We start from the raw sequence: 14,166 nt of genomic DNA, 5'->3' as shown, positions 1-14,166 counted from the left end.
TCACCTGACTGCCAAAGGCCTCATTGATTCCCAGCAAGTCGATATCAGCCACAGTTCGCCCTGAGGGGAAATGGATTTTTCCAGAAAACCCTTTCAGCAAAGATGAAAAAAGGGATAAACACGAGTATGTGAACGTGGGCTTCCACACACAGACACATCTCGTTCAAGTGCTGCTCTGATGGTGAAGGCTCAGGACCTCCAGTCTGCACCCCTAACCTGGCTGGAGTTCACTATGACAGAATGTATGTCATAGTATGTCAAGTCGAAGGCATCCTGCTTTCCTCCAGAGACCCCAAATCTCTCTGAAACATTCTCTAAAGTGATGCTGCACACACACGCACACACATAGCCTGTTATTGTTCCAAACCGCTGCCTGTGGTGTTCATCTACAGCACCGTTCAGCGTCTACAAGCGCTGCAAGTCCACAGAGAGATGCAAATGTCCAATTGGTATTCATTGCACTCGAGCAGTCTTACACAGTGCAAGCAAGGGCATGTCTGATCACAATAAAACAGTGCTGCTGTGTGGAACTAATGTGAAGAGAGCGATGCTGGGGACAAGGTCAGTGGAGCATTTGTTATTCTGATTGTCTGGTCTAATGTGACAAAAAGAGGAAGACAGGACTGCCCGGGGTTACATTTTTGTGCCTATTATAAATTACTTTGGTGCATACACACAGGTAGCCTCTTTTCTAGCATGCAATGCAATGGTTCAGCAATCTGACAGGAGAGCAGCATACTGTTAAGATGAGTTACAATACTCTGCTGCATGGTCTGTCTGTCTTACTGTCACTGCCCATTAGTCTGGAGCTCACGCTGACACGCTGGCTGATTGAACACAACATGCTGTCCAACTGCCAGAAAAATAAATCAGTTGTGTTCAAATGTTACAGATGTGTACAGATGTTACAGGTTTATCTGCTGAAACTGTGCCTGTGTGACCCAGAGGAGCACTACTCCATCCTCAGAAAGTGCTGCCACTCTGTCCATCAGGCACACTACCTACAGATACTGTAGGGGAACTTATCGAGTGACAACATCAGCCAGCGCTGCTGCCATCTCTGCACTCAGCAGCTGTCATCTACAATACGTGTCCCTGCAGCTTGAGGAGTGGCATGTATGCATTCCAGCTTAAAGCAGAACATACATACATACATTTTTTTTGTAGTTTAGCTAAAAGTTCCTAAACGTTTTCACAATTGGCAAACCTGCAACCTAAACCTCCTCTTTTAACTTTCAAGTGTGGCTGTCCTCAGACCATGAGCACTGTCATGATGGTTGCTGCCATATGTTATTTGCTTAATTAATACAAGAAGACTGCGGAAATATATACTATATATATGCAATTATTATTATTATAATTATTATTATTATAATTATTATTATTATTATTATTATTATTATTATTATTATTTTTGTTATAGTAGTAGTCGTAATAGTAGTAGTATTTATTAAATGAAGACATTTCACATTAATTATTTCAATTATGTTTTTTTTTTTCTCTGGTTGTAATAATAATAATAATAATATCAATGTAAAGTATGTATGTATAATGTTCTGTTAATACAAAGAAGACACACTGACAACCGAAGACCTGGTACTTACCAAAATAATAAAAAGTAGAATAAAATTACAATACAATAAAAATGTGCTTAATGAATAGCAATCAAAAGTCTGTCTATTTCTCATTTTTCCAGTGGTGTTTGAGTATCCTGGATGTGTTTTCAGGCATGATGTACCAGATGCTGTACCTGCTCCAGGTGTCCACAGGAGGGCGGTGCTTCCTGCTCTTTTGACGCCCGCTGCCTTGGAAACGCACCACCGGAGAGCGTCACCACTTCCTGGAGCTCACGTTGTTGCTGACATCAGAGGCGCAGCTCCAGGGAAAAACTCAGCTCCTCTCTCTCTCTGCTAGTGTGTGTGTGGAGACCAAGCGAAGAGCAGGCTGAAGAAAACAAACTAACTTTCCTCCTCTGGAGCACATCAGCCATCAAGCAGTTTGTTGCTTGTCTGTGTAAACACACAGACTCTGGAGCAATGCACCACATCTCTCAGCCTCAACAACAACAGCTTGTGATCCTCCAGCACTGAGCGCAGTTTCCGGATACCAGACCACTGTTTTTTGGGGAAGATTTGCTCTGCATCTGCTGGGATTTTTCCACTCTTCCTAACATTTTTTTTTTATAACAATCTGTGATAATTTACTCTAAATTCATCTTCACACATCCTGCAGAAACAACTACAACATGGAGACACACTGATAACAAGGTAAGAGTCCAGTCTGCATTATGTCTGATTTGTTTATGTGAGACCACTGCTTTCAGACTCTTATTTCCTGTTTACACCAAATGAAATTTCCAGTAAATTGCAGCTATTATTAATTTGCTCATTTGTTTAAATTGTTGTTTTAATAAAACACAAACATGTGCATTATGTTTTACTGATTGCAAACTTACTGGGAACAACCACAGATGTGTTTCATTGCAAGTGTTTCTTCAGTAAATTTGAATTTTGGATAAGTTGAGGTCCATAATCAGCCACATATTTGTTGATAAATTCACATTTTATTGCTAGAATAAGTGTTTGCATTTGATTCTGAGTGGTTATTTGTAGTGCAAAACACTCCTCACATGGTTTTGACTATGTTGTGTGCTTTACTTGGCATCAGTAAAGCCTAAATTGCATGTCTGGAAAGTCATTGTCATCCTGTGCTTGTAGACTCATTCATGTTCTGCATCCTTTTTCTCTCTGCTGTCAGTCGTCCAGACCTCTGTGATTCACAGTGGTCACTCAAACCGGTGTTGAAAAACCTCAGCTCTCCTGAAAAGTCCTTCTCATGTTTCATTTTTTCCTCCCCTTCCTGGTCCCTTTGCCCATTTCCATCCATGCATTTCCAAAGTATTTTTGATAGAGTAAAAGTGATGGGGATGCTGGTGAGATATCCGTCATCCATCGCTCACCGCTCATCCCTGCGATGGCAGGCAGACCTCTGAGACAATCCGCCAAATTAGATTTTAATGAGGCCATCATGTTCATCAAATCAAACCGATGTGAAGTGCACTCGCAGGAGTCTGAGCAAGCCGACCGACTGTCGGGTGAGTTCATCAGCACATTGGCGTGCCCCGGGGGGCTCAGAAATAGCCTTAAAGTGAGAGTCAAAACTGTCAAGTGGAAGCCGCCCACAGATATGCTTGGTGTGCCTCAAGCACAAAACAATCCATTTGGCTGATAACAGGGCCTGGATCCCACAGTAAATATGCCAGCCGGAGACAGAAGCGACGGGTTGCTAATTGTGTTTTGATGGCACTAATGAGGAAGAGTTTATCGCTTGACTTTCTGTTCCGCAGGTGCAAGGTCGATATTTGTCAAGTGCTTAAGGAGCGTTGTAAAGCATGTCAGAGCAGGCTGTATTTCTCAGGAGAGAAAGTTGTGTCCATCTATTAACTCTCCTTAACATCCGGCTGTCAAACTCTCAGGACAGTTTCTTTAATCAGAGCGACCTCCTCTCCCTCACGCCGTCTCCCTCCACTGACGAGTGTGAAGTCACGCCGGATTCACAGGAGCCTGACCGGCTGCCAGACGCCCACTGACCAGAGGGTTGGAGGTGAAAGGTCACGGTGACTCAATTCCAACCAGCAGCAGCGGGCTTATTATCTTCCCTGGAAGGCCTGTTTGGGACGTTGCCTGGTTACGCTAGACAGCAAAACAAGTTTGTCATTAAGTGTCATACCTTCTTAACAAGCTTGACGCAGGACTATTTGTATATTTACTGTGCACGGCGTGCCAGACAGGAGAGACGTTGTGTTCAATGAGCAGTAGCTTTGGAAACTTCACATGTTGTTGTCTTGCAGAAACAGAAAGCCTGCTTTACTAAGTGCAGTGGAGTTACCCTCACAGGAAAATGCTGTTGATTGCATTATGGGAAATGTAGGAGTCAGCATTTTTGGAGCTTGACCTATACACGGGCATAGACTGTATATAAAAAGTGGACGTAGTCACCGTGACGTCACCCATTGGTTTGTGGACTGCTGTTTTGAAGCCTCGAGTTTGGCGTAGGCTTGGTTTTTTGTCCATATTAAGAGTCCAGGGAATTCTCTGTAGACCTCTTGGATGGTATTGTGTTGAGGCATGGAGCCAGAGGTATAATACCACCACCATGACTCTTCCTGAAGCTGCCAGTCTGATCAAATTTGGCAGGAAAAACCAAGTAACCATTGTTAGACAGCTTCAATCATCGGCAGAGATGGAAGAACCAGGCAGAAGGGCAACCATCTCTTCAGCTCTCCATCGATCAGAGCTGTGTCGGAGATAGAAATCCACTCTTAAGTAAAACACTAAAAAAAAAAAGCCCTCTCAGTCTTTGCCAGATGGCACAGAGGACTCTGAGCATGAGAGGAAAAAGATTGTCTAGTCTGACAAGACAAGACAAGAAGAAATTGAGCTCTGATTGTCAAGCAGCACTGGATCTGGCACAACCCAAATAACCGGCAGCCACCTGGATTATACCATCCCCTATGGTAAAGCAGCTACCTGCTTCTCAGCTGCAAAAACTGGGAGACAAAGAGGACAGAGAGAAAAATGGGCTGGGACAAATACAGATATATCCTCGAGGAAAATAACCTCAGAATGGAACAATGATTCACTTCTCCAGAAAACGCTGGAGTGGCTTCAGGACAGGACCCAGATATGAACTCTGTGAAAAATCTATGTATTCACCTAAAGATCCCAGTTCTTCAACACTTTCTAAACAACGTAACAAAGTTTGAGCTTGTGTGCAATGAAGAAAGATTGACACACTGCACAAATACAGGTGTGCAAAGCTGGTTGCGGCACACCCAAGATGACGTAAAGCAGAAACTGCTGACTGTGGGAATACTGAATTAAGAGTCTTGTCATTAACCCATTTGTGCCCAAAGACTATATTTAGTATGTTAAGGAAAAATGCGACAACATTTGTTCTGATTGGTCAAAAGTCTTGAAATTTGGTGCAGACATACGTTGGGAAGGTATCTAACAGGACAACTTTGACATTTTTAGATCACATGAAAAATCACACTTTTAATAATAGTTGAATTAAGGATTTTGGAAAAATTAGTAAAAACGCTAACATTGTGTTTATTGAATGTTTTCCATATGAAACATGTTTTTTTACACTGCATATGTGTGCATATCTTTCTTATTCAGCTTGTTATGAGTTCATAGATACTAAATACTCGATTGTGCTCCTTGTAGTTTCTGAGATACAGTAATTTTCTTATCATACTATATCTATTATTTGGGCACATGGGACTACGTTTTTGCAATAGACTCGAGAAAAACAGTTTTCGGTTTGACCGATTTTGATAATTTCTTCACATTTGGACATAAGGCAAGCCCAGAGAACACTTCCACCAAAGCGAATGAAAAATTTCAGTAGTGGGCACAAATGGGTTAAGAGGTATTTTGTGGCTAATGGAAAGAAATACATCTCTTATCACTTTTGAATTAAGCCTACAAAAGTAGAAAGTGAAGTCGTCTGACCGCTTTCCAGAAGTCAGTCTGGGTCGCCTTTCTTTATCGTTGAGCTCCGGCCCCCTCCTCCACAAAAACCAAGAGGAAGTTGTCCTGATTGAGCTTTGTCTGCACGGCCTGTCTGACCGTAAGGACAAAGCCATCAGCAGCAGAGACCGCAAGGACAAGCTGGGTAGACACAACACTGCCAGACTGGACTCATACAACAACACTGAGGACAAGTTTGTGTAAAATGTCGTGTGAATCACCGTCACTTCTCCTTGTTTTTGATGTATTCAAATATGAGCGAAGCGAGGCCCGTTTGTAGTTTGTTGTTGCCGAGATGTTAAATGAAATCCACGGGGGATTGAAATTAAATCATGAAATTGCTTTTGGGTTTTTCCATGTCACACTCACTCAGCCTCTTGAGCATCAAAAGCACCAGAACCAGAGACGCTCTTCATGGTTGAAGCTTTGGTGGCAAAGCAGAAATACGTTCCTGATCCACAGCTGTTTGACATTCTGTCTCGTGAAATGGGTTTAAGTCTATGAGCTGTCTCTGCATGGCTGCATTTGGGTGGAGAAACACAATGAATGAATGTGCTTGTAATAGCACGTCACAGCATAATGGAAAAGACAGCTTACTTTACAGATTGTGCTTAGATTCCTCTCAGGGGGGGGTGGAGTATATAGTTCTGGTGATCCGGGGAGGGGATGTGCTGTGGACGGCATGAGAATCACTCCTTCGTTTGGCTATTTTTAGCCGTGGTGTTGTGTGGTTGATGGTAATGGCAGACAGATCTACTTATCTCTGAGCTGATAGAGCCATCACTTTCTCCGAGGAGGATCCTCTTACTACTGGAGTCTGATTGGTACCAGTGGATTGAGTTAACATCCAGCTCCACTATTCAGACGTCCCTTTGGGCCCTCATTATACCAGCTACTCTCTCCTAGGACTAGTTTTGTCAAAATGGTTCAAAACTGAAGTGATGAAACCATAGACTGTATGTAAGAAGTGGACGTAGTCACCGTGGCGTCACATATTGGTTTGTGGACTGCCGTTTTGAAGCCTTGAGTTCTGCATTTTGTCCATCTCCATCTTGGTCTTTGGCCGTCGCCATCTTGGTTTTTTGCAACCAGAAGTAACACGAGAGGGTGGAGCTACGTACAACCGAATGATGAATAAAACATTTTCAGGCGACCAAAATGATTATAATTAACTTTCTTGAACTGAAAATTACGAAAACACGGACAACTCCCAGACCGGACAACGCCGTGGTTGCAACCTGTCAATCACAAGGTAGCCACGCCCTAAAACATACCCTGCTTTATGGTCTATTTTACATTAAATGGGACCATAATTTACTAAATGAACATCATGTTGTATTGAAGAAGACTTGAAACTAGCGATTGAGACCATAAACTCATGTTTACAATGTTTACTGAGGTGATAAATCAAGTGAGAAGTAGGCTCATTTTCTCATAGACTTCTATACAATCAGACTTCTTTTTGCAACCAGAGTAGTCGACCCTGCTGGCTATTCGAAAAAATGCAAGTTTAAGGCCGGAGTTGCCCACTGGCTTAAACGTATGATTGATAAATCGTTTAAGTAACATTCATTGGTTCCAGATCCTCAGATGATAGGATTTGCAGTTTAGCTCAGTTTTATACCATTAAAACTGAATGTATTTGAATTTTGATTGAATAAAACAGGCAATTTTAAGGAGTCTCTTTGGGCTCTGGGAAATTGCATTGGCAGTTTATGGACAAAATAATTAATAGAGCACTTTTTCAATACCTTACTTTGGGGTATATTTAATGTTTTTCTACAAAACCCATTTTTAAGACTCCACAAAACAAGACTAATATTCTACAGCCACGTTGGGAGAGTGTACCGCTTTTAGGGAACTGCTAATGTCTGCCAGAATCCAACATCAGAACCACATCCGTAGCAACGGTCTGTTATTTCTTTATAACAGACCGTAGATTGCCATGATTGACCAATTTCAATAAAGCTGCGTCATAGTCTAATTATACATATTTGATTGACTCTGGCTTTGAGATGTGCTCTACTTCTGTGGCTGCAGCCACACCCATAGGTGGGACTTGACTATTAATTTTAATGACACACACACCTGAGTTAGCTCGATACCTGATGAAGAACCACAAAGTACAGCTGATGGGAATGTTTTTTGCAGGTATTATTAGGTCATAAACCAAAGTGTCGGACAAATAAAAATGTTGACGCTAGATGAAAAGTCAGAGGATCACCAAAGTTATTAGAACACATCATCTGGGAATCATGAATGTCTGCACCAAATGTGCCAATCCACCCAGTAAATGTGTAGACATTTTAATGGATAAGTGAAAACTTTGACTTTTCTGGTGGCCTTAGATGAAAAGTAAATGAATCGCCAAAGGTAGTAGCATTCATCCTCTTGGGACCAAGATTGTCTGTATGAAATGTTCATGGTTATCTCTACAATATTTGTTGAGATGTTTCAGTCTACACATGGACATTTTCTGGTTCCAGATTTTTAAATGTAATGATTTGCTGTTTTACTTCCTATAGATTGACTATTCTTGTGTTTAAAGATGTCACTTTGGGCACTAGTGATGTCCTTTTTTTCCCACTGTTTTCCGACATTTTAGAGACTTAATTGATAGTGAAAATAATCCTAAATTTCAACCCTAAATTGGACTCTCTAGCGCTCTACAGAATAAAGAGATGGAGCTGACTTATCTCTTTGCCCCAGTTGAGTATGCATTTACAGTTGAAACAAGATGTGTAAATAATGGCATTAAATCAAAAGGGAAATTGCTTTATTTGAAGTAAAACACAGATTTAGTGCCAGATGACGGGAAGAATCCTCTTGTTATGTTGTAGGAAGGAGATGTTGAGCCTTGTGTCCCGCTGGAAAAACTTGGATCCCTCCTCAGCAATAACTCCTGTGAGACAAAGCGAGGGGAGCCAAGGTTATGATAAACGAGCGCTGAGGCCCCACATGGAGTGACGTTCTCCTGCCCACGCTCTTCTGCCACCACCCAGGAGTCCTCCCTACTTAGAGAACCTTCAGCTTTGCTCAATGTGCAGGACAACATACTGTATTGTCTTACTTCCCAGAATCAGCCAGCACTAGTTGTGACTCATGCGGTCGCAGCAGCACAGCCTTGGCAAACGTTCAGCGGACAGGACACCCCCGCCACTGACCTTTTAAAAAGAGTAAGTCACCTAAATATCCGTGGCTCACTAATCACCCTTCATATCCTGCCCCGTGTTGCAATTCAGACAGTCTACCGGGTATTGTGACCAGCTCACCTCCTCCTCGTTGCTTATCAGGCCTGTGATACATTAGATATGTGATCTCATCAACAGAGCAGATTTGTTTTATTTTGTTTTGGATACAGCATTTAAAAAAAAGCCCATGTCATGTCAGCAATACATTATTGGTAATTTTTAAAGGATCATATCAGTGTTTTTTATATTATTTCGCCATTAAATACACATCACTTAAATTTGACATCGCAGCTAACCATGTTGCAAACCATGCTACTGTTTTTTTTAAATCCAGATGTAGATGATGTTAGTGTTGTTAGTAATATAGCAGCAAACAACTATTTACTATGTGACAATATAGAGGAGTAATGTCTACCTGAGCAGAGAATGAAGTCGCTCTCCCTCTGTGTGAGTTGTAATTCGAGCTTTTCTGTGCTTTGTTGACGTAGCCTAGAGACATTCGTGGCTTTCAGAGCATTTAGTTGCTTGTGGGCGTGCCCCACTGGCTTGTCTCCATGTTGAGAGCTGTGCAGAGGCAATAGAAATGCTACCAATCTCGCATTTAGTGCGTAAAGGACAGTCGGACATTTTGGGAAATACACTTGGTCGGATTCTTGCCGAGCGTTAGGTGAGAAGATTGATACCATTATCATGACTGTATGGTAAATAAGAAGCTAGAAGCCAGCAGCTGGTTAGCTTAGCTTAGCATAAAGACTGGAAACGGGGAAACAGCTATCCTGGCTCTGTCTAAAGGGAAACAAAATCCACCCACCAGTAGCTTATTTCCATGTCTTCCATTGGTATAGTGCTTTGCCTCACGTTCATGTCCTCATTGAGCAAACTGTCACAGATGTCTTGTCCTCTCCACCTACTGATCTGTGATTCTCCTTAAGGACTGTCTATTTTGGCATGTGATGGCTGTTACAGACGAGCCCAAACCCAGTGAGCCCAACAGGCACGTTGCACAGTTTAGAAGTCGACCTCTGAAATGGCGATTTCTTTGGGAGTCCACAAGAGCGATGTCAGACATTAGGTCATACTGCTCAGGCCACCAGGCAGCTGGAGAGCAGACCTTCCACTCCTCTAGTCTAAAGAGGGAGGGGGGGTTCCCTCGGAGACCTACAGCCAACATCACGCTGTTTTCTTGCTTGGAGTGATGTAACTGAGCTGAAAGAGGTTGTGCACATGCATATACGTGATTGCCTGCATAGTCTTGGCTGTGATTCCTGCTCCATCATTCCAATAAAAATAAAAATGCAGTTTGCGGTTTGAGGAGCACGGCTCTGCTTTGTCTGGCGCAGACAATTCCCCACAATCCCGTCCTCTGCTGTCCTCTTTTTAATTAACTTCCTCTGTCATTTCAGCACAGTCCTCATATACTGTGACAAAGGAGAGGCCTCTGCCAGTGAAACACTGGCCCTGATGTTATCCATATTTGACGGTGAAGTGCGTAACAGCGTTTTTTTCGAAGCACTTCTGGATGTTCGTAGCATTTTGTAGGTTTGTCTCATGATCTAGGAAAGAGACAGACAGCCTTGTCTTGGAGGCTGCAGAGCAACAAGAGCGAGTGGCGATTAGCATTTGATCTTCTACAAAAAAAAATGCCCGCCTGCCAAGAGGTGTGGGGAGAATTGGGCTGGCGATCTGTGGGCACCACTAGCCCGGCGTCACGCTGGGCAGAGGGGCGAAACAGATGGGCCATCTGGTGACACGCTGGCACGGGACAGGGCTTTTTCTGTTCCTGTGTGCGCATGGCATGCATGTGTTTGTGTAGCATGGACAGACTGGACCACGTGGCGTTAGGAGACCACCTGTCTTGTGGCTGTTCTTCATCTCTTTGATGTGTGGTCAGCAGCGCCCCACTAGCACAGCTTGACACAGAGCTCTGCTTGGACAAATCATACCCCCCTTCAATTCAACAGTAAAAAAAAAATACAGTATATAACAGGGGTCGGAAAATAAATGATTCACTTATGTATTGCAATTTTCTTTTTTACGATTTTGAAATCATTTTTTAAATGTCAGCATTGATATATTTGCTTCCTCTGAGTCTATACGGCAGTAAAAGGAAGTTACCGCTTTTATTGTTGTAGTCTGAGTAACGTGACGTCATATCCGTTCCGTATCCGTTCCGTATCCGTCAACCAAAACAAACCGCAGCCGGCTGCAACGAGCCGAAACGACAAAGTAGAAAACGGCGGAGGGTCGTCGTGGATACGACCTGCACCCTCACATTTTAAATCCAACGTGGTAAACACTACACACACAGTAAAGTATGAAAACACTTTGGGTTTCACACATTGCCAGGAAAAGAAGAGCTAGACATCATGACTAAAGCTGCATGCTAACTCTGTCATGGACAGGAAACGTTAACGTAATGCAGTAACGTGTGGTCAAGCCAACCGTCACTCTCATCTCCGTGGTCAAATCGGCCGACGTTAGCGCACCCATGTTCTGACATTTTTGTTAAATGCATTCAAACGGCCATGTTTGACTATGTCTGGTTTTCCAAAAAAAAGGTGTTAACAAAGGGAACTGTATAAACAAAATACACATATGTTAATAACATTGATTGGTTATATTCACTAGAAGTATAAAACATTACATGTCCCTTATGAATTAATAAGAAAATACCACTAATCTGTGAGGGAAATGTCTTTTATTCTTTGATTTTTGGTTGCTGAAAAAAAATCAGAAAGATATTTTCCAAAGTAAAAGTCCCTAGAAGTGAATGGTTCAACTTTTTCCCAATAGTTAAAAATCTCGATACGTATCGAATCGGCACCCAAGAGTCGTGATAGTATTGAATCGGGATAGGTGTATCATCCCAGGCCTAATATACTGTACAGTGTGTTTTGGGGGTTAATATAAGTTTGCCTACATTGGGCGCTCATATTGTGATATTGTGTATTTAGAACACCATGTTCTCAGAAAGTGGTCACATTCGAAACATTTTTGCGCAGGCTTTAAAGATTTAGCTCTCCAATCCATCAGCTCTTGTGATTCGTGCCACTGACATCAGCACACTGCATGTTCCCATGTTCAGACTCGGTTGGTACCCTGTGACTCAGCCCCTCAGGCTGTAAATCGTTCTAGTGGTCGTCTGTGTTGCTTTTATGAAAAGTTTTTCTGGCCGACACAAAGAGAAAGTGTTTGTGTCTCCGCAGACAGGCTGGAGCGTTTCTGTGTCTGCGCTGCTGAATGTTTGGGGGTAAAAGACAAGGACACATGCAACATGGGCACTGGAGATAGCAAAACAAGAATTAAATGATGCTTTAAGAATAAAAGACATCTGGGGAGGGTTGCTATTAATCTCTCTGGAGGCTCTTTAGTCTTTTTACAAAGATGTTGTGTTGGCATTGATGGTCAGACTCCCACAAACTAAATCGGTTATGCAACTTTATATACCCACACTCCTTTATTAATCCAGTATTTCTATTATTTTCTTTGCTATTATTAATTTTTTCTCTTTTTTATTTGTAATTTTTTGCAAGCCTTGTATGAAAGAAAACCGCTATATTATCTCCCCTTAACACTGAGCTGCCTTTGAATGGGACTCTAATAAATCATGTGATGTAGTGTTTAGTCAGCCAATTAGACTGTTGTCAGACCATTAAATAGGCTTTATCAATCGCTATAAGCCCCATAGATGTGGGTCAGTAGGGGCCTACTACACCCATTAGTAGGCTTTATCATCTATTCACATGGTAGATCACCGAAAAAAGATATAAAAGAACACGACAGTGTCCTCTAACGACCGTAGTAATTATGACAGGAGCAGAAGAGGAAGTCAGGCGCTGTGGTGGAGGTCGGAGACGATGTATGGGAGACAAAACAGGGCTTTCACCCAGGAGACTGGAGTTTGCATCCCGTGTGAAACCAACTTGTACTTGTCTTTGTATTTGTCGTGTTTTTTCCTAAACCTAAAGAAGTTGTAGTTTTGTTGCCTAAACCTAAAGAAGCATTTTTGTTTGTGTTCAAAACGTGACGTTTCATCCAGTTTTACAACGTGTTAGAACGTGTTGCTTTTAAGTTTCACTTTTACAACATAGTAGGTGTAGTAGGCCCCTACAGACCCACATCTATGGTGCTTATAGCGACTGATTACGCCTATTTAATGGTCTGATAACAGTCAAATTAGTTTACTGCAAAAGTTAATCATAAAAAAATGTCACAAAAGCAGGACTGGCACATTTTAGTCAAACTGCAATGCTGATATCAAATGTTGGCTCTATCATTGGGGATGAAACACTGTGAGACTGTAGCCGCTGACAACAGAAGCTGTGAGTCTGTGTTGTCTGTGTGTAGCAACAAGCAGTCGTATAGCAGCTAATTCCCAGATCACTCTGCAATAACAACCTGTTAAGAATTGTTCTTAAGGACTTGGAAAGTGTTCTAATATTTGTTTTAATCATGCAGTGACAGGTTTCTTTGTGCTGCAAGTCTTCATTCATACAGAAGAGGAATAGACGCACTAAAAGTGTTATAATTTCACTGATCCTGTCCTGTCGTTGGTTCTCTCGTACTTCCTCTTTCTTGATGCTCAGATGCAAATAGTTTTCTCAGCTTTTGTTTATTTATTTTGCATTTTAAAGCTGAGTTGCGAGAGAAGAAACGGCACGTTGTTCCTACTACAAATGACGATTTGAATTCACAAGTGAGCTCTACTCATTCAGTAGCACTCAGAGGTTTTGCTGACGCAAGCGTACTTGGTCTGGTATGACCGGCAGCTTAAGGTGGCTAATGTTAGCAAACTTTGAATAGATATTGCTGTAAACTGAGAATACCCTGGCTACATTTCCATTTCCAGTTCAGGAGCAGTGTTTCTGTGGGGGAGAGTAACTTTTTAACTTTGCCTGTTGTGATTGGTCAACCGGACCAAACTCTTTGGACTCTGCTCCAGCTCCGCTCTAACTAGCTTTGTTTGAAAGTGTGCCAGCCGTTATGCAAATGTGTTACTTGGTGACATCATCATGTTACAGAAGAAAAGGCGGGACTTCAAGCAAGGAGCAGTGTTTTTGTGGGGGAGAGTAACTCCCTTTGGCGTGGACTCTGGACTTTGTAATTTTGCAGACCTTTTACATGCACAAAAACTATATAACACACTAAAGGAAAGGGGAAAAGTACAAAAGCATAATAGGCTCCTCTTTAATATGGATAGGCTAGCTTTGAATAGGTCTTAAAGTTAGCTCTATGTAGCACAGAAAAGCTTTTTTGGCTTTCTGATACCTGCATCTTTCCGTTTGTCAGCCTTACATCAGAATCAGAATCAGTATCAGAATTGTGTTTATTGCCAGGTGTAAGAGATTTACACAAGGAATTTGCTTTGGTTATGTTGGTGCAACTCAAACAGTATAATAACAAAAGAATAGATAAAAACATTAGAATAAAATAGAATA

General features: G+C 42.0%; 1 protein-coding gene across 1 annotated transcript in view; it reads left to right on the top strand.

Annotated features, from left to right (window-relative positions):
• The first annotated feature begins 1,845 nt into the window (after positions 1–1,845).
• The window catches only part of map3k22 (mitogen-activated protein kinase kinase kinase 22), a 46,077-nt gene continuing 33,756 nt past the window's right edge, over positions 1,846–14,166 (top strand). The window contains exon 1 of the mRNA XM_037756949.1: positions 1,846–2,267. The gene's annotated coding sequence lies outside the window, so the exon portion shown is untranslated. The remainder of the gene's footprint in view (positions 2,268–14,166) is intronic.

The sequence above is a fragment of the Sebastes umbrosus genome, chromosome 21 (genome assembly GCF_015220745.1).
Source record: "Sebastes umbrosus isolate fSebUmb1 chromosome 21, fSebUmb1.pri, whole genome shotgun sequence".
Classification (NCBI taxonomy): Eukaryota; Metazoa; Chordata; class Actinopteri; order Perciformes; family Sebastidae; genus Sebastes; species Sebastes umbrosus.
This window is presented reverse-complemented; position numbering and strand designations above follow the sequence as displayed.